This window comes from Dipodomys spectabilis, unplaced genomic scaffold, assembly GCF_019054845.1.
Source record: "Dipodomys spectabilis isolate Male_0828 unplaced genomic scaffold, ASM1905484v1 ptg000354l, whole genome shotgun sequence".
NCBI classification, from domain to species: domain Eukaryota; kingdom Metazoa; phylum Chordata; class Mammalia; order Rodentia; family Heteromyidae; genus Dipodomys; species Dipodomys spectabilis.
Window position 1 is genome coordinate 661,075 of NW_024871031.1, and position 19,080 is coordinate 680,154.

The 19,080-nt window shown below is 32.5% G+C and overlaps 1 pseudogene; it reads left to right on the forward strand.

Moving 5' to 3' along the window:
- The first annotated feature begins 971 nt into the window (after positions 1 to 971).
- On the forward strand, positions 972 to 1,068 carry LOC122095497 (annotated as a pseudogene).
- The last annotated feature ends 18,012 nt before the right edge of the window (positions 1,069 to 19,080 follow it).

A 19,080-nucleotide genomic window follows, 5' to 3' on the forward strand; every position in this document is an offset into this window, starting at 1 on the left:
TTCTAATATATATTCTAATCCTGATTATTTATATTCCAATCTATTTATTGTAATAAATATCAATTAATTTGTCAAATTATAAATTAATTCCAGTAAGATTCACTGTGTGAAATATAAAATCAGCACATAAATATAAAATATATAAGTATATATAATATAAGAAAATGCTTTGCATTGTTCTGTTGTGGTTAAGGTAACAAAGGCAACTGTTTTAAAATATTATTCCATTACCTCTACCTCAGTGTTTGGTAGAATTAAACTTAAAGCTTTACCATTCAGAGATGTACATCCTAGAGGCAAGAGGAAACACTGTGATTAAAACATTACCAATTTAAGGCCTAATAACAAGGAGAAACATATGGACTTCTCCTGGAGCCTCCTGAGTAGATAGGATTACAGGCGAGAGCCATCAGCGCCTGGCTTAGTCTCAACAGTTCTGTCTGAACTGTTCATCACTTTATGATCCTTTGTAACTAAGATTAGTTTTTCTCCAATAAGACAATCTATGCTGTCAGGGTAAGATATTCTGGTAGGTCTGTTCTTACATGGAGCAAGGGTAAAGGGTCAGGCAGACATTTGTGCCAGTAAGACCTCATTTGGGAAATTTTAAGCTGCAGAAGTTTAGAAGTAGCTCTTAAGCAAGGCTTACTTTGAATCCATTAGCTCCACAAAGCTAAATCAGTTAAAAAATAAGTACTTGAAAATCCATCAACTTTGGACCTAGCTATGAAGGCTTCAAAGTATGATCAAATTTCAAATGAAAAAGACTTAAAATAGTTATTGACAAAAAATTGCAAATGTGAGCAATTGAACAAACAATATAAGTTTTTTCAGCCATACACAGAATTTTGCAGAAATAAGATGAATAGCAAATTTGGTAACAATAGGTTTCCTTGTTGCAAATAGGCAACCAAGGATATATGCCTATCTTAAGTTTGCATCATTAACTATGTAAATTTACAAGATACTACATGCTTCAGCAGCATGTCTACCTGAATTACAATACAGAGCTTAACATGGCTTTTGCACAAGGATGATATGAAAATTTGTGAAGTATTCCATATTTTTCATTCTTCAGACGCAAGAAATGAAAAACAGTTATGAAAAAGTTGATTACAAATATACAAGTGTAATAATACATATAATTCATAGAAATAAAAGTTAGTTTGACATGAGTGTATTCAATCTTCACCTTTTTAGAAAGGCCTTTATATAGCATAATCTTTATAAAACTTTTGAAATAAGATAACATTGTTATTTTATCCCAAAGAAATAAAATTCTATAAGGACCTAGGAATTAAAGGAATCTTAAACTGTTCCTATATGGAATGCAATCTGAAAGAACACATTTATTAATGGACCTATATATTATAATTTAATGTCAAATTCAAAGTATTATATCTAGGAGAGAAAGAAATAGATTATGGACATTATACAAACAGAATATAAATATTTTAAAATATACTTTTTTCAGACAAGCACCAGAAATATCTTTAGTTTCTCTACTACTCATTTCAATAGATAAGTTAAAATTATTTCTGATTTTAAAAAATAACAAACTCTATAGGTAACATTATTGATGTATACAAACAACTCGAATATATTTTGACATCAAAGTCAGGCAATTCACTTGGAAGAATACCATGGAATCCATGAATTTCTAAAGTAAAATATTGCTGTTGCTTGTTATTGTGAAAATATTTTGTATGGACACATGGGATGGACTGGCAATTTTGAAATTTAAGAAACTTAATGGAAACATTAGGACTTAAGAGAACAATTTGTACAGATTTCCACAACTTCAAAGAGGTAGTGATACATACTTATCCTTTTGGTAATATCAAATGCAGTTTCTTCTAAGTTGTGCTTCAGATCTGGTTTGATATAATGGTTCAACAGAAGGAGATCCAGCGATTCTTTGCTATATCTATACCCAGCAGCAAGGGGGTCAAGAGGCCTTTAGTTTGGCCACTGGTGTCTGCATCATGATGAAATAAAGAAGCCACTCTGGTATTATTCCATGTATAAGTACTGTGCAGGGGTATCCAGCCTTTCACAGTTATTCCATGAATATCTGCTTTGAGCCACCAACTCATGGACAATGTCTAAGTGTCCACAGTAGGCTTCTAGATGAAGAGGTGTATATTCATCGTTTTTCCGGTGAATTTTCTGCATCTGTTTTTTCACTATTATTTATTTTCTCTTTTTTCATTTTTACTATTCTAAATTATTCTAACTGGAGAGTAGAGATTTGGTAGAGAGCAGAGGAATGATTTTCCTCTGTATTCAAAGGGACAAACTGAAAATGAGGACCAGTGGTGTCTTCATGTGCAGCTTATTCTAGGAATGAGAAAATAGGAAATAATGCCTTATATGTAAATGAATTGGGAAATGACAGAGCAGAAAGTGAAATGATGTAAAAAAACTATAAAAGCAAAATAAAGTAGGATAATTATGGAGTAATCATATTACCTATGAGAACCATGAGAAGGAAAGAGGAAGAGAGAGACAGATGTGCAATGATATAGCTAGCAACAAAATCCATCCCTCTGATCAAATTATAGAACAAATAATTTTTATTTTTAAAAGAGATGGAAATAGAATTTATGATCAGATGTCTCCATTGTTTTTGATTATAATTTTCTTATCTTAAATACTTGTACAAGGGAATTTCCATTCATCAAATCAGTTTTTTAATATAATGGATCTTTATATAACTTTTCCACACCCTTCCAAACCTCATCCCACTTTAATTTTTTCTAGTTTTATACAGTTGCACTGAATATTATACCTTCACTCTCTTCTTCCATAACTCTCTTTATTCCTTCCTTTTGACTTCCACTCACATCGTCCAAATGATAGTTTCCTGCTATTAATTTTGTTGGAGTAAAGTTCAATTTTATAAGAAATTACACCTTTGAAATACTCCTCTGCAAATCTCATGCTTTGGTTAATATTTTTGTGTAAACTTGTATAAATTTCTAGCTTCCAAATATGAGACAGAACATGGGTCCTTTGTGTGTCTGGCTCTGACTTTGTTCACTTAATAAATTTTTAGATCTATTCATTTCTTTGCAAATAATGTAACAGTCTTAAAAATGGATAAGTGCAATCCAATTGTGTATATGTGCCACACTTTCTCCAACCAGCATTCCGCCTAAGGGCATCTGGGCTGTTTCCGTAACTTGGCTACGGTGAATTGTGTAGCAGTGAACATGCTTGTGAAAGTGATTTTACTGTAACCTTTTGGAAGAATTCATCACTACCTTTATGGGAGCAATCCCATAGCCAGTTTTCCAGAATAAGCACATCCCTCCCTTCATCTTCATCACAATGTATTGCAAGTCCTCAAAAACACACTTCCCCCTACAGGTCTCAATAAGCTAAAACCACATTGTGCCCATATTCTTTCAATACATTTTTTTTCATAATTGTACATATAATTCAGTGAGAACCTTCTATATACTTTCCTAATATGGGAATGAGGGACATGACAAAGTAAAAGTAAGAAATATGCAAGTTAATTAGCTATTATCATGTTTAAAATCATTTTCAGCTTTAATTCATAGCCTCACATAACATTATTTTAATCTTTATTTGATTACTTCATCTAACCCGTAAATTATAACAGGTGAGTTAAAAGCAAAGGCAAAAAGTGTTGTTTGATTTTGACACTTATGTGTGAGGTTGCACAATATGGGCAAATAGATGGATTGGAATTAATACCTCTTATCCATTTTGTTAACGTAGAGATGGTTTTCCCAAACTGATTCTCGCAATTCGTATTCCATTAAACATCAAGAAACATGTGATAATTTCCTTTGTTTTGATCCTTATTAACTTTTGTTTCCATTTTATTTTATAATGGATAATTTCATAAACCTACTGTAGATACAAAAATATGTTAAAATATTTCTATCCGTATGCATTGATATATACATACACACATATATTACACAGGTTATAATGATAATGTACAACTTCGGTAACTGTACAATTTACTAAATTATGAAAACTATCGACAGCTCATGCCTGGCATCCTGGTTACTCGGGAGGCTGAGATCTGACAATCATGGTTTGAAGCCATCCTGGGGAAGAATGTCTAGTATCCTCTTTTCACTAAACAACCAACAGAAAATCAGAATTGGAACTGTGGCTCAAAGTTGTAGAGTGGTAGTCTTGAGAGAAAAATCTCAGGGACATCATCCAGGGTCTTAGTTCAAGAAGTACAATCTACCTAAAAAAATCTATTTAATTTACATCTGTGTAAGTAAAGTATTTCCATCACCCAAATGTACAACCATGCTCATTTGCAAGGTAACTCTGTTTTGTCTGAAGTACCATAAAACATTTTCACTTAAGTTGAAAGTATTGCACCATGGGTTCATTCTATCTCTCTCATGCATTTTTCCACTCAAATACTCAAATCTTACAATTATTCCAATTATTTAAAATCATAGCTTTTTACATAATACCCAAATATTAGAGTTTGAATTGAGTGTCTTGTGTCCCCTAAATGGGTGTTCTTACCACTTTGTCATGTCCCCAGCCCTAAATCATCCTGATTATTTTTCAGATACTTGTGTATGACCTTGGGCTCAGTCCATGTTATATTATTCTTCCTGGAATTTAGAATAACAGGTACATGGCATTGTGTACAGATATTTCTGTCCAGTCTGGGCTTTAACCTCTATCCTCACAAGAGTAGACTCCCATGTAGTCAGGATTTTCATAAGCTAGTCATAGCTGATGTTTCTTTTTTTTTTTTTTAAATCTTTGCATTTCCTGCAGGTTCATGAGTACTGAATTAATTTGTTTTCTTGGGTTGTTTTGTTTCATTTGAATATATGTGTTGAGTTGTTCCTACTTTTCCTTTTGTTTCTTTCAAAAAAGTTCTTACCTAAAGTGCTGAGTAACCAATTCTTATTTTTCACGATAGTCAATATGAACATGATTTGTTCCAAAGCAATTTCAGTAATATTTAAACACCTTCATACCTATGGATAGTATATAAATGATAAGTGCTGTGAAGAGTCTTTTTGTTTTTACAGCAGTCTTTGTTATACACAGACAGATCATGAAATATATGAAGATAATAAAACTACAGATACTAACAAGGAGAAGAAAAACCTATTATTAATAGTTTGACAGAGGCTTCCCTTCTAGTGAAAGAAATATGTTGCTTGATGCAGGATTTCACAGAATTATATTGCTTGGAGGAAGCTAAACAATCATCTAATTCTACAGATTTGAGGGAGAAGAATCAAATTCCTGAATAGTTTACATTTGGGTCAAATAAAAGCATGCTTCCAAAAAGATAGTTGAGTTTAGAGAAACATGATGAGTTGTATATAAATAGGTGCTTAGTTGATTTTGTTAATTTGTAAACTAATACAGGGAAATAGAGTACAGCAAGGTAAAAAAAGAACTTCGCATTGAAATACTCATGTGTGTGTGTGTGGGTGTATGTGTGTGTACACATGCATGTGAGTACACACATGCCCATGTGCAAGTGCTCATTCATTCATTCATCATGCTTAAGCTTCTGTGACCAAGGATAGAGGTTTACCACTTGAGCCATTGTTCTACTTCTGGTTTTTCAGAGATAATCGCATGTATTTTCATGATTGGGCTGGCTTTGAATAGTGGTCTTCATATCTCAGCCTCCAGAGTAGCTAGCTAAGCTTATTCAGCCTCCAAGTAGCTAGTTAAAATTAGGCCTGTCCTCTACGCTTCACTGCTCTTTTATTCTTGTCCTGAGGTGTTCACATGCCTAAGTCATATATATGTCTAGTTGCTTTAAGAAATACTCTTACTGCTTGGCACCAGGGGCTCCCATCTGAACCCTTAACTACTGAGGAAGCTTGAGAACAGAACCCAGGCCAAAAGATTAGTAGAAATTTTTCTCAATCTATAGCTGGGTGCATTGGATCATTTCCACCCTCTTGCACTATCTACAGGTTGAGGTTGGAAGGACTGCAGAATCCAGGCCATCCAAGGTAGGAATCTAGGCAAGTTGGTGTGCAACTCTTAAGCCATTGATAATGGGGAGGCTAAAAAGACAGATCAGCTGCATGTTCTTGTGGAAAGGGAACCCCTATCCTAAAATTAATCACTGATATGACACCAGTCTAACAAAAACAATACCCCAAGATGAACACAATTTCCCACAACCAAAATAAGTATATACTTAAACATCCAAAAACTTAGTACAATCTGCTCTTTAATATCAGCTTCATCTAATTATCATATGATGAATAGTTTCTTCATTAAAGTTATTATATATTTAAAAAGACCTAGAAAATTCTTTCTCACTTATTCAGTGCAAACGAATGGCAAATTGCCTCATTTCTTACATATTTGACTACCACTATAAATTCATCTTATGATTATTATTAGTAGTAAATATTCTGATTTATTACTTTACTTTGTAACGGTTTTTAAACTTTTGGCTTCTCTGCTGAATTTGAACTATTTAAATAGTATCATCAAATTATATTACTTGGGTACTTAGGGCAGTTTTTTAAAAGTTTTTAACCAATGGTTTCTAGTAATTCTCTTTTTTTTTTTTTTTTTTTGGTGGGGGGTCCGGTCGTGGGACCTGAACTCTGGGCCTGGGCGCTGTTCCTCAAGGCTAGTTCAAAGCTAGCACTCCACCACTTGAGCCACAGCGCCATTTCCGGCTTTTTTTTCCTGTTTATGTGATGCTGAGGAAACTAACTCAGGGCCTCAAGCATGCAAGTCAAGAGCTCTACCACTGAGTCACCTTCCTAGCTCTCTACGAATTCTTAATTGGTATATTATTTAGTTTATTTTTAATTTCAATTTAATTTTATTGTAAAGGTAATGTACAGAGGGGATACAGTTACATAAATAAGGTAATGAGTACATTTATTATGGAAAGAACATTGTTATCTTTTCCATTGATTTTTTTGCACACTCAAAAAAAAACTACTGATACTTTTCCTGTCGCTATTGTCCAATGGGTACTTTTCTTTCTTTGTTAATCCATTTTTTATTATAAAATTGATATACAGAGGGCTTACAGTTACTTAAGTTACTTCATTTAATTTTCTAAATTTCAAATTTTGAACTTAATTATTTTCGTTTCTTTAGGCCAATTCTCTTTTCAGAGTTGTAGGATTAGTTAATTTAGTTTTGCATAATTTTAACACATGTAAATTATTCAGGCATATATTTTGCTTTCAAAATAGTTAACATGTGAATATTTAAAAATTATTTTCTTAAATTTTATATGGTTGGTGAATTTAAATATATTTATTTTCTTATAGTTCTAAACATATTTGTCCAGGTAAGAAATACTGTATTTTTAAGAATCACATACTTTATTAAAAAGGCTTCATTACATGGTCACTTTTTGGAAATATTTATACTTTAATTAAAAAAAAAAACTGTTTGAGCTGGGCATAGTGATTTGTGGTTTCCATTTTTTAACTATGGTGGGAAGTGTAAATAAGGTTTGTAATTCAGGAGAGACTGGGAAACTATGAGAACTTATCATAAAATTTCCAGAGTGAAATGATTAGAGATATAGCCATCCCTAGCAAGATATAGAGCACCAGGTTATCATATTCTAAATCTTGAGTTAAAACACCAGTAACATCAATCTTTTGTCAAAATAAAAGGATACATTTTTCAAAATGTTTATTATTTAAAACTTGTTTGAAAATTTCACGTCTTTTATATCTTAATTTTCAATTTACTTAATCTATAAGAATCCAATTATCTTATGAGTATTTTATTTCTACTAAACTTTTAAATAGTATGAGCAATATTATGATTTCATATATTAAAGTACTTTTATTGTTTGTGATAATTTCCTCTGTTTAATATGATAATAACAATATTCCAAATATGTGTATGTGGCGTGTGTGTGTGTGTGTTTATGTGGGTTTTTTCTGTGTGTACTTTGTAATGCTTGGGAGATCACACAATTGCTTCACATATGTTAGGCCAATGTTTTACCACTGAACTATACTATCTAGTTGTAATACAAATTGTATTTAAGTTATGACTTTTAAATTTTCATTGCTAGTATGCTTTTTCAAAATTATATATGATAAAATGTGATCCATCTTCTATCCACTTTAGCAATTGTTATTGATATTCTTTCTCTTATTTCTTTTAAAATTAATTATATTCCTATTGCAAATTTTTTACATTGTAACAGCTATATACAATGCTTTATTTTCTATTTTATTTTTCCCATGTTATCGGACTTTCAGTCCAAACTATCAGGTGGATTAAAAACAAACTAGATTCAGGACAGTTTATTTTTCTCCTTCTCTTCTCTGAATTCTTTCTGTTTTTTGAAACAATACCAATGACATACAGCTCCTATGTGGTCCACCATTCTTCCCCCCCCCCCTCTTCTACAGTACAGCTCAAGTAGTTATCATTCAACTTTATTATGCTATAATGTTATCTAAATCTTAACTCATTCCTAAATTAATTTTAGTTGCTTTGAGCAATCTCTAAAGACATTTTTCTATACACAATATCAGGGGTTTGTGTTTTTACAAGTTGGGAAATATGAGTGACTATCAAACATCTAGATATCTCTGTAGAATATTGGTTCACCAGCTCAATAATCTCGTATGTAAATTCAAGGAATACAAGTCAGTCAGAGAAATCTTGTAAAATGCTGTAGCTTGAGCCTTCATACTAGCTTTGAATCATATTACCATATTTAGTGAAGATAACATAGTTCTACTATAAGAACAGACACATAGAAGAAGGTAACAGATTTGTCAAAAATAAATTCTTAGTTTTATGGTCCACAGATTTTGAAAAGGATGCTATGACTTTATGAAATAAAAACAGAATCTTAAATGGTTGTATTGGCACTATTGCCTCTCTAGATTTAAAGAATGATCTTAGACTACTACCTCAATCCTTTGTTTGTTTGTTGGTATCCCGGTCATGGGGTTTGAACTCTGGGCATGGGCGCTGTCTGTGTGCTCTTCAGCTCAAGTTGAGCACTCTACCGCTTTGAGCAACAGCAAAACTTCCGGTTTTCTAGTGGTTTATTAGAGATAAGAATCTCATGGACTTTCCTGCCAGGGCTGGCTTTAAACCACGATCCTGAGATCTCAGCCTCCTGAGTAGCTAGGATTACAGGCGTGAGCCACCGGCACTTGGCCTACCTCAATCCTTATAAAGAATGATTATCAAACTAAATGTAAGATGTAAAAACCTATAAAACATAAATGTAAAAATTTATGACATTGGATCAGTAAGGTTTCTAAAAATTTGACATGGAAAACATTAGTTGCTAAAGAAAAGCAAGAACTTGATTATATCAAGTGATAACCTTTCATAATTCAAAGGTCACTAAAACAGAAATGAAACCATATCCAACAGATAGAGGGCACATATTTGTTAATGCTACAATGATTCTGAAACTTAAGTATTTTTATATCTTCTAATTCTATATAAATTTTTTCCTGAATAGGATATTTCTTTAAATAACATATGTAAATTAATAGTCAATAGGAGGAGCATATGAAATAAGCTACTCTTTGGTGTGTAAGAAATAATAAAATGAAAACTCACTAGTATGACCATAATATAAAAAGAGGACGCAAAATATAGTAATGCATTTGTGAAGAAATTGATATATTTCTCATAGTGATCGATTTGTATAATACTGCAATCATTTTAGCAAACAAGTTTTGAAGTCTTCAAAAGGTGAAAGAGAATTGTATAGGATCCAGGCATTACACTTCTATGAATGTATTAAACAGAAGTAAAAAACTTTTTTGGACAGAGAATGTAGTTTATTGACAGTGAAATTCAATAGTATGCGTGAGACCCTGGAAATAATCTCCAAAAACAAATTTTGAAAAGACACACTATAGAGGATGTATGCTGGACAAATTCCTGTAACTGAATTTTACATCTATTTTAATGACTGTTCTAAAATTTATAGCATTTCTATTTGAAGATGCAAGTTTGTGAAAATTAGGCTTTGAAAACCTACGAAGGTACAATTTACTTCCAAAGCACTAAAATGTATATAATAAAAAGAGATAATATATTGTAAGTGAATTGCATGTCAGGAAAAAAAACTATTGTTAATACTTCTTCACACAAAATGCAGAATAGCTAAAAAGATGTTTTTGGTGTTGGCGAAAAACTCTTTGTAAACTACTGCATTTAAAACAAAGATGTGATTTCTGTTTATTTTGAGGGTATTTTGTCCGTTTGAGTTTATACAGAGATAACTCAATCCAAAAGTATGTGTGATAACTGGACTACCTAGGAATTATGCATCACTTCTAAGTAATATTTTTATTATTTTTATTTTTTTATTGTGAAAATAATGTACAGAGGGGTTACAATTACATGGACAAGATAATGAGTACATTTCTTATCAAGCATTGTAGCCTCCTCCTTTGTTTCCCCTTCCCATCCCTTCCCTCCCTCCCCCCCTCCCCACACAATCCTCCCCGCTACCCCCCCCACCAAAGTTGTAAATTCCTTTTTGACATAATGACTTGTACATCTCATTGTTGCAATGGGTCCACCTGTAGCCCTATTTTTTTCCCCGATGCTTTCCCTTATTTGCAATATCTAGTATATGTCTGAGTCAAGCAGAAAAGGTCAGATAAGGTGATGTTAGGGAAATGAACCCTAAAATATGTATTCAAATGTTATTTTTTCTCTCATGCGATTGTTTCTAACACATTTATAAGATTATTTCTTTGTTGCTCCCTCCTCCACAGTATAACCCCTGCTTTCACTGTATTTGATGTCAGTATAATTTGTGGAGGGGAAGGGGAAAAACTTCTAAGTAATTGAGAAACGTTTCTGGAAGGAAGTTTTAGCAAATGACAGAAGACCCAAATCTATGCATCTGCATTTTATGAAAGTCATATGTTACTTACTTAATCCAATTGCTTATCTCTACTTTGCTAGGAAAAACATATTCTCAAGATAAGAGCCAAAAGCAGTGAAAAGAACAAAATACAAAATAATCTTGATTTATTTGTGAGCAACAAATGAAATAAAACAATTCAACTTAAGGGACTCCAATATTAGTGTATGTGAAGATGTTCCTGAATGCCAATATCCATTAAATTTTTGGAATTTTAATTTCTACTAACATATGAAAACTAGAACAAGAAAACAAATATAGACTTAGAGTGAACCAGCCTTGAAATCATTTTCTTAATCTTTTTGAAATTACAAAAGAATTGATATTCCTTTGCTTTGGAAATCATTTAAAAATATTTATCACTTATGATAATTCAAATACCAAGCAAGAGTAATTTTATATAATGATTATAAATATCATTTTATGCTATTGTAAAATAGAATGAAAAAAACAGTCCCAATATATTACCTATCTATCATTATTCTTAACTTCTAATCATTACCTAAATATCTTAAACAATCTAAATAGTCATGTCTTTAACATAGACGTAATTATTCTGGACTTTTTACTTAACATTTTCCAGGGCTATGTATTCATGTTTCTAAGAAATGTTCACAGCAGTTAAAAGAGGTCTTTGTGAAATTAATGTGATCAATTTTGTTGTTGTGGGTGTTGTTTTTAATGGTTAATTGGAGATAAGAATCTAACAAGTACTTTTCTGTCTGGGCTAGTTTAGAAAACAGTTCTAAGATCTCAGCACCCTGAATAGCTCCTATTATAAGGGTCAGTTACAGGCACTTGGTTTCATGAAGTTTTTTTTTTTTTTTAATTTTAATTATATTTTAAGTTGCTTGTTTCACTATAATGTATATCATTCTACACATAAATTTTTATATATGTATATATTTCTGAGGAAAAATAATCTCTAAAAATGTACTATTGTATACATAACACATATATATAGAAGACAGATACATATATACAGAGAGAGAGGGAGAGAGAGAGAAGACAGACTCCCTCTAAAATATTTATGCTACTATTTTTGACCTTTTTCATTTGAAAGATATACAGTCTCTTTTTCTAAAAGTTTCCTACAATAAAAAAGCTAATATTTTAATAGAAAGTAGAGTTTATTACTTTCAAGAGAATTTTTGATATACACATGATATTGTAGTAACATTTACAGTATATTACTTGAAAAGGTTCTGCCCAAATTCTTAAATATTTGATTGTAGTTAGGGGATGAGGAAGTTAATTCATACTGATTAGGAATTTGCAATGCTTCAAAAAAATCTATTCCATAATTTGTTATAAGCACGTAGTCAAGCTATCTGATATGGTTTAGTTTTTTGTTTATTTGTTCAAAATTTGGACAAATTTGTTCAAAATATGGACGCATGCACAGTGGTAACATTAAAATTATTAATCAAAAGACAAATAATAATAAAATAATACACACATATCTGACGTTCAATAATTAACACTTATAATGCTAATAATAATTTTGATGGAGAGGATGATGACCAGAGTGTAGCCTGATAATGACGATGTTGTGATTGAAAAGGAAAAAAAAACTTAGACATCTTTGAAGTTGGATTTCCCACATTGAATGCATAGTTATAAACAGCGTTGGACTACATACAATAAGAATAAAAGGAGGAGGGCTGGGAATTTGGCTCAGTGGCAGAGTGCTGGCCTTGCCTACATGAGGCTCTGGGTTTGATTCCTCACCACCACATAAGCAGAAAAAGAAAGAAGTGGCACTGTGGCTCAAGGGGTAGAGTGCATTGAGCTGAAGAGCTGAGGAACAGTGCCAGGTCCAGAGTTCAGGCCCCATGACGAACCAAAATAAAAAACAAAAACAGAATAACAAGAGGAGAGTTTGAATATCAGGAAATACAATCAAATAAGCAGGTAGAGTCAGTAAAAACCCTAATGTTTTTCCAGCAGTCTTTCTAATGTATACTCACCTTTCTTGGTGGTATTATTTTCTTATAAATAAAATCGTTTATTTCCATATTTTGATGGACTAAGATGTAGGTTCCAACTTTGTGTGATTAGTTCAAATAACATTCTCATATGGATACCATTCAATAACCAATGTTTTACAATGATATATTAAGAGTATGTTCTTCATTACAGCTGTAAATACATGACACAATTTACATAATACTACTTATATATCTGCAGGTACCATAAAAGGACACAGGCTCTAGGGCCAGGATTTAAAATTTATTTTTATTTCAGCATGAAACTATTTCTGACTTTATACCAACAAACTGAATTTGACTCTTTCCTTATTTGAAAGCTAAGTTAGAAAATGTAAGGACTCTTCACTTTTCTTTTTCCTTGCTCTAGAATTCAACAAATATATTCTTCAATATTTCTGGTAGATTAAATCCATTTCCAGATGAGAAATGTAAGATCACCAATCAATGTTGTGAGAAAATAATGATACTAGAATTTTTGTCTGAGTTCTTCACTCTGTGTGTTTACAAGGAGAGTCATTGGGTGATGGAGAGGACCAATATGAAAAGACTATGGGGAGAAATGCATACTTTGTAAACAGTTGTTTTAGGACTGAGTGACTGGTGATGAGTATTTGCAATAGGCTTGTGTCAGGGGCATAAAAAGGAGTACATAGAAATTACATTAGTGACAGAAACTGAGAAAATCTTGATCATTCATCTTATCTAATGGATGGAGATAGGGTAAGAGGAAATCTACAGTGTTTCCACATCTCTGTCTCCTAACTGTGTTAGTTACATTCTTGGTGATAAGGACTACAGTTGGAAAAGATGGATTTAGAGGATAAAACTCTCTGCTAGTTCTAAGGTTTATGTTAAACAGATGCAAGTCTGTTTGAACATCATCAAAATATCCATGAACGTAAATAGGAAAAATAATAATGAAATCAGGGACATTATTAAAGGGAAGAGTAAAAGGAAAGTTCTGACTAAAGTGTGAACAATGTGAGTACCAGTGTGGAGAAGATGGAGGCAATAGATAAATAAGGAAACAAAAAAGTAATAAACACAGATTTACAGAAGAAAAGGAAGGAAATAATTTTCAGAAAGATATTGAAGGAAATCTACTGTTTGGATTTGGAAAGTAAAAGGACATAGACAACTTCAATAAGAATAGTGTTTTGGTGAAAGTCATATTGGTAAAATGTTGAGATATGAATGTGAAGACATAAATTCTGGATCCATTAATTCCACAGATCATGTTGATTCTAAATGTTGGGTATAAATGCTTTAATCCTGACCTTAGAAATATTATACAGATATAACTGTCATGAACTTTACTCATTGGTATTGTGTGAATATTTTTGAAAACTTTGTTTAGCCAGGAGATTTTAGCTTGAACAGACAGGCCTAATTTGTCCTACAGTACCAATTAGTGACTCATCTACCCATATCTGTGGGATTTTATTGAAATATATTTAGATATATTTGGATATCTTATCAGCCTACTCATTATAAATGTAGGACAAGTAACACCAATTATTAGGTTGAATATACAGCTTTACTGATGTGACGGAAGACTCCAGGAATTTATTCCTCTTTAGAATAGAAAATGCCTCAATAGCCATTGACACATCATAACTGCCATATACACTATTGAAATCTAATTCTTGTTAGGTAAATCTCCATGCTGAAATAACCATGTCAACCAACCTGACAATAATTCTTATATGTAGGAAAATGTTCTTATAAACTTCAAGCTTTTATTGAATGGAAAAGTTCAGACATTACTCTCAATCCTAGGATTAAATTCCTAAATAGATAAGACATTTTATTTTAATGCCTTTCTTTCATTTTCTCATACACATTGTCAAGTAGTGAAGGGTTCTGATTTAACAATAATACAATCGTGACTTGTATTAACACAACATCTAGGATCTAATGTTAATTCGGATACTTACTAAATAGCTCCAAATTTTGTGGATATATATATTTCTCCTGGGTAAGCTAATGAACTCCAGGAAAATGTCCCTAAGAAGCCTTTCAATTCTAATATCACTGTTTGTCTCAAAATGCTTTAAATTCTATATCCTTTAATGTGGGCATAGGGTTATATTGTGGAACTTTTCTCCTCAGAGAGTGAGTATTACCCTATTGCTTAACATGGACAAAGTACCTTCATTCATAGACTGGGCGTGTACAAACAAGAAGTGGTAGTTGAACAATGTTCTTAGCAATTTGTACAGATGAAATGGAAATAGAGCAACTATGAACAGAAAAGGAATGTGCAAAGAAGACAAAGGCACAAAGTAGAATGTGCCAAGAAAAGCTGAAGTATAATTTCAAATAATGTGCTCAGTTGTGAGGGTGTGTTCAAAGTACAGATTCAGACAATGTAGTTGGATATCTTGGGGGAAAACTGCTTTAACCTATTATGGGATAATTGTACAAGTAGAAGCCCCTAACTCTGACTCTAATCAGCCACAACATCATCAACTTAGGGACTGTTTTCCAAGTGCAAAGTGAGAAAATAGGGCTGAGCACAGTTAGTGTTCAAGTTGAAGCAATGGCAATCACATAACTTTTCTTATAACTGTTCATTTGTTTTGGAGCATATAAGTAGGGAAAAGCCAAGTAAATATTTTGCATGTACCTAAATTAAGTGGGACGTATTATATTGGTCTCACTTTAACTTAGAAGTTATAGATTATGTCTTTTTATACTTTAACTTGGGACAATGATCTACTGTCAGTTATTTTCTTCTCTTACCCTTCTTTTGCCCTTCCACTTACATAACTATTATTTAAAGAGACATAATTGAGCTTGAATTTCTAAGTTCTTCAAAATTATCTGAACTACTTCATACTTCTGGCAGCCTTCTATATCTTTCTCAAGGGAAATATTTTGTCACTACCATATTTATCCTACATGATATTGGATATCTTCCTGTCTAATTCAGTGCAATATATACCTTAGACTCATCCTATATCTCAACACTTGTACCACCATAAAATACTATCTTACTTAGAAATCATGATATTAGTATATCTAGTGAGGTGGCATCTGTCATTTTTTAAATTTTATTTGTGAACATAATGTACAGAGGGGGCTACAATTACATGGGCAGGATAATGCGTACATTTCTTACCCAGCATTGCAGCCTCCTCCTTTGTTTACCCTTCACCTCCCTTCCCAGCCTCCCCCCTCCCCCCCACCCAATCCTTCCCCCCGCTCCCCTCCACCGACATTGTAAAGCTCGTTTTTGACATGACAATTTGCATCTGTCATTTTTGAATGGTCTTAAGTGTTACTTACATGCAATCATGTTTTAAAGCAATATGCCACTCAGTAAATGAACGAATTGACAAAATGTGGTTTATATATGTACAGAGTAAGTCTATGCTTCCAATTCATAAGGAAATGGAAAGACTTGGAAAAATCCTACTAAGAAAAATAAGCAAGACACAAAGAAACAGATTCCATGGTTTCCTTCATTTGTAATAACTAGGAAATATCTAAGATAGTCCTAGCAGATGAGCAGAATGGCTCCATAGCTATGTATAAATGACCATATAAAATGATGCTGAGCAAAATAAACTGCTAGATATGGAAAGAGCGGTTTTTCTTTGTGGTTGTTGTTTTTAAGGTACGATGTTATTTCTTTTTTTATTTTGTGTTTTCCCCTTTGGTATGTCCAGTATTGTATTTTATTTCAGTATCCTGTATATTGTATATATATTTATCTTCATTTGGCAAGGGAAGAATAACAATAAAATGTCGAGACAAAGGACAAAAGCAAACCAATGCAATAGCAATACTCACAGGACAACATGTTGAAAATTTACATCACAACTTGTGAGGGGTATTGGGGTGAAGAAAAGTGTGAGAAAAATGAGGGAGGGGGGAGGGGGGTATGATTGGGTGGGAGGGAGGGGGGAGGCTGGGAAGGGAGGTGAAGGGTAAACAAAGGAGGAGGCTGCAATGCTTGGAAAGAAATGTATGCATTATCCTGCCCATGTAATTGTAACCCCTCTGTACAGTATGTTCTCAAATAAAATAAAATTAAATTAAAAAAAAAATTTTTGACATGTCATGTATTCAATATCTTACAGTTACTGTAATCCCTTCTGTATATCACCTTGACATTAAAATTAAGTTAAAAAATAGCTACATAAAATATAATTTCACTGTATTTGTATAGTAAATATTATTCTATGTATATTACCTTTTAAAAAAATGAACATTTTGGCTGCTAATTTGAATTAGCTCTTTCTTTATCAGAGGGACATCAACTGTTATCAAACTATACAATATTTTCAGAATATACTTGCCATTCTTTGGAAAAAACATTATTTTAGTATTGTCTCATACTAAAACAGAAAACAGTTCACATCTATGGAAACTCCTAACTTTGAAAACTGACTAATTGTTAAGAGGACAGAATATATCTGTTCCTCAACATTCCTATGACTACTAACTACTCACTTTCAAATTCTGAAAATGCCATACCAGAGACATTCAAAATAGTGCCTCTTTGCATTTTATTTAATTCTGCAATAGATGCATTTTTCAATGAGGCATTACATACTTAAAAGTCAACAGAAAAAATAGACACGTTCTTGTAGATGATAAAACTATGAAGTATCTATAATAATTCCTTTTTTTTTTTTTGGGTCAGTCGTGGGGCTTGAACTCTTGGCTTGGGCGCTGTCCCTGCGCTCTGCAGCTCAAGGTGAGTGCTCTACCGCTTGAGCTACAGCGCCACTTCCAATAAATAATTCCGTAAGAGTAAACGTTTGTTCATCAGATTAAGCTATTATTTCTATGGCAATCAATCCCAAGTTTTTATGCCGTAAAATCATCCTAGCCAAACAGTTTCCAACTTGTAAGGTGCAACTTAAAATTCCCTAAATTCATGACTAGTTTATCACTATTGTGAAAATATACTACACTTCTGCTAATGTGATGTACTTCCTATTGTGGAAAGAATACTACACTACACTTTGCTACATCATTTTCCCCGCAGTGGTATTCTTGAGATCAGAACACTTGCAAATATTATTTATTTTTATTTTTATTTTATGTTTTTTATTACATAAATATATATTATCTATCATAGATATTCAGGAGATCTGTATATCTTAATATTAAGATTTTAAGATTATGGTTGAAAGCTCACCCAGGCAGAAAAGTTCCTTGGATTCTTATCTCCAATAAACTCATAAGGAAAAGCCAGATCCAAGTGGCACTGAGGTTCAAGTGGTAGAGCAGTAGCCTTGAGCATAATCAGGTTCAGGGACAGTGCCCAAACCCAGAGGTTAAGTCCTAGGACAAACCAAACAACAAAAACAAAATAAAAACAAACCTCTAACCCAGCATTTTTCTCATTGTGTACAGAGGTACATAACTAAGGAAATTTCTTCCTGTGTTATGTATAGGAGGAAAAAAAAAAGTCACACAATTACTCTCCTTATACCATGTTATACCAAAGTCTCAAAAGATTGCTCTTTTTCTATATTTATAAATTAATATCATCAATTTGTTGGCAATTTGTCTAGATTTTTCACATTATCATTTTACAGATGAACTGTTGAGATTATCTATTAACTAAGTTCTAGTTATACCTCACTGGAAAGACTACTCTAGTCAATTAGAATGCCAGAATCATTTGTGAATTTGTAAATTAAATCTTTCACTTGAAAAGAATTTTGTAGTATCCTATAGAATATTAAATTACAAACAAAAAATATCTATTTTAAATCTAAATTCTAATTTAGCTAGGTCTACAAAGCCCTACATTAAATGAACTTTCCTATTTATCCAGGCTTAAACTTTTTAATCCTTCATCATTTCTTTGGAATCTAACAGAATGATGCTTACTTTTTACAATATTTGGTTGGAAATCATGAGCTCTTTTTCATCTAGAAATATTCTGTAATTAAGACAAAATTTAAAACACAACTGAGCATTATATATGAGTTGCATTTGTATAGGGAACTTGACTTCACAAAACATAATGACAAAATTAGCCCCAATTTCCAACTGCGTATTCCTTTCTTGTTTATTATTTATTCCTTTCTTTGTTGGTTTTATTGAGACAAAATTATATTCTGCTAGTTGGCCAAAGTTTCTGATCAGCTCAAGTAACCTGGGAATGGAGTCCTTGGAGTCCATTAAATACAAGATCATGTCATCTTCCGGTTTTGTTTTCTT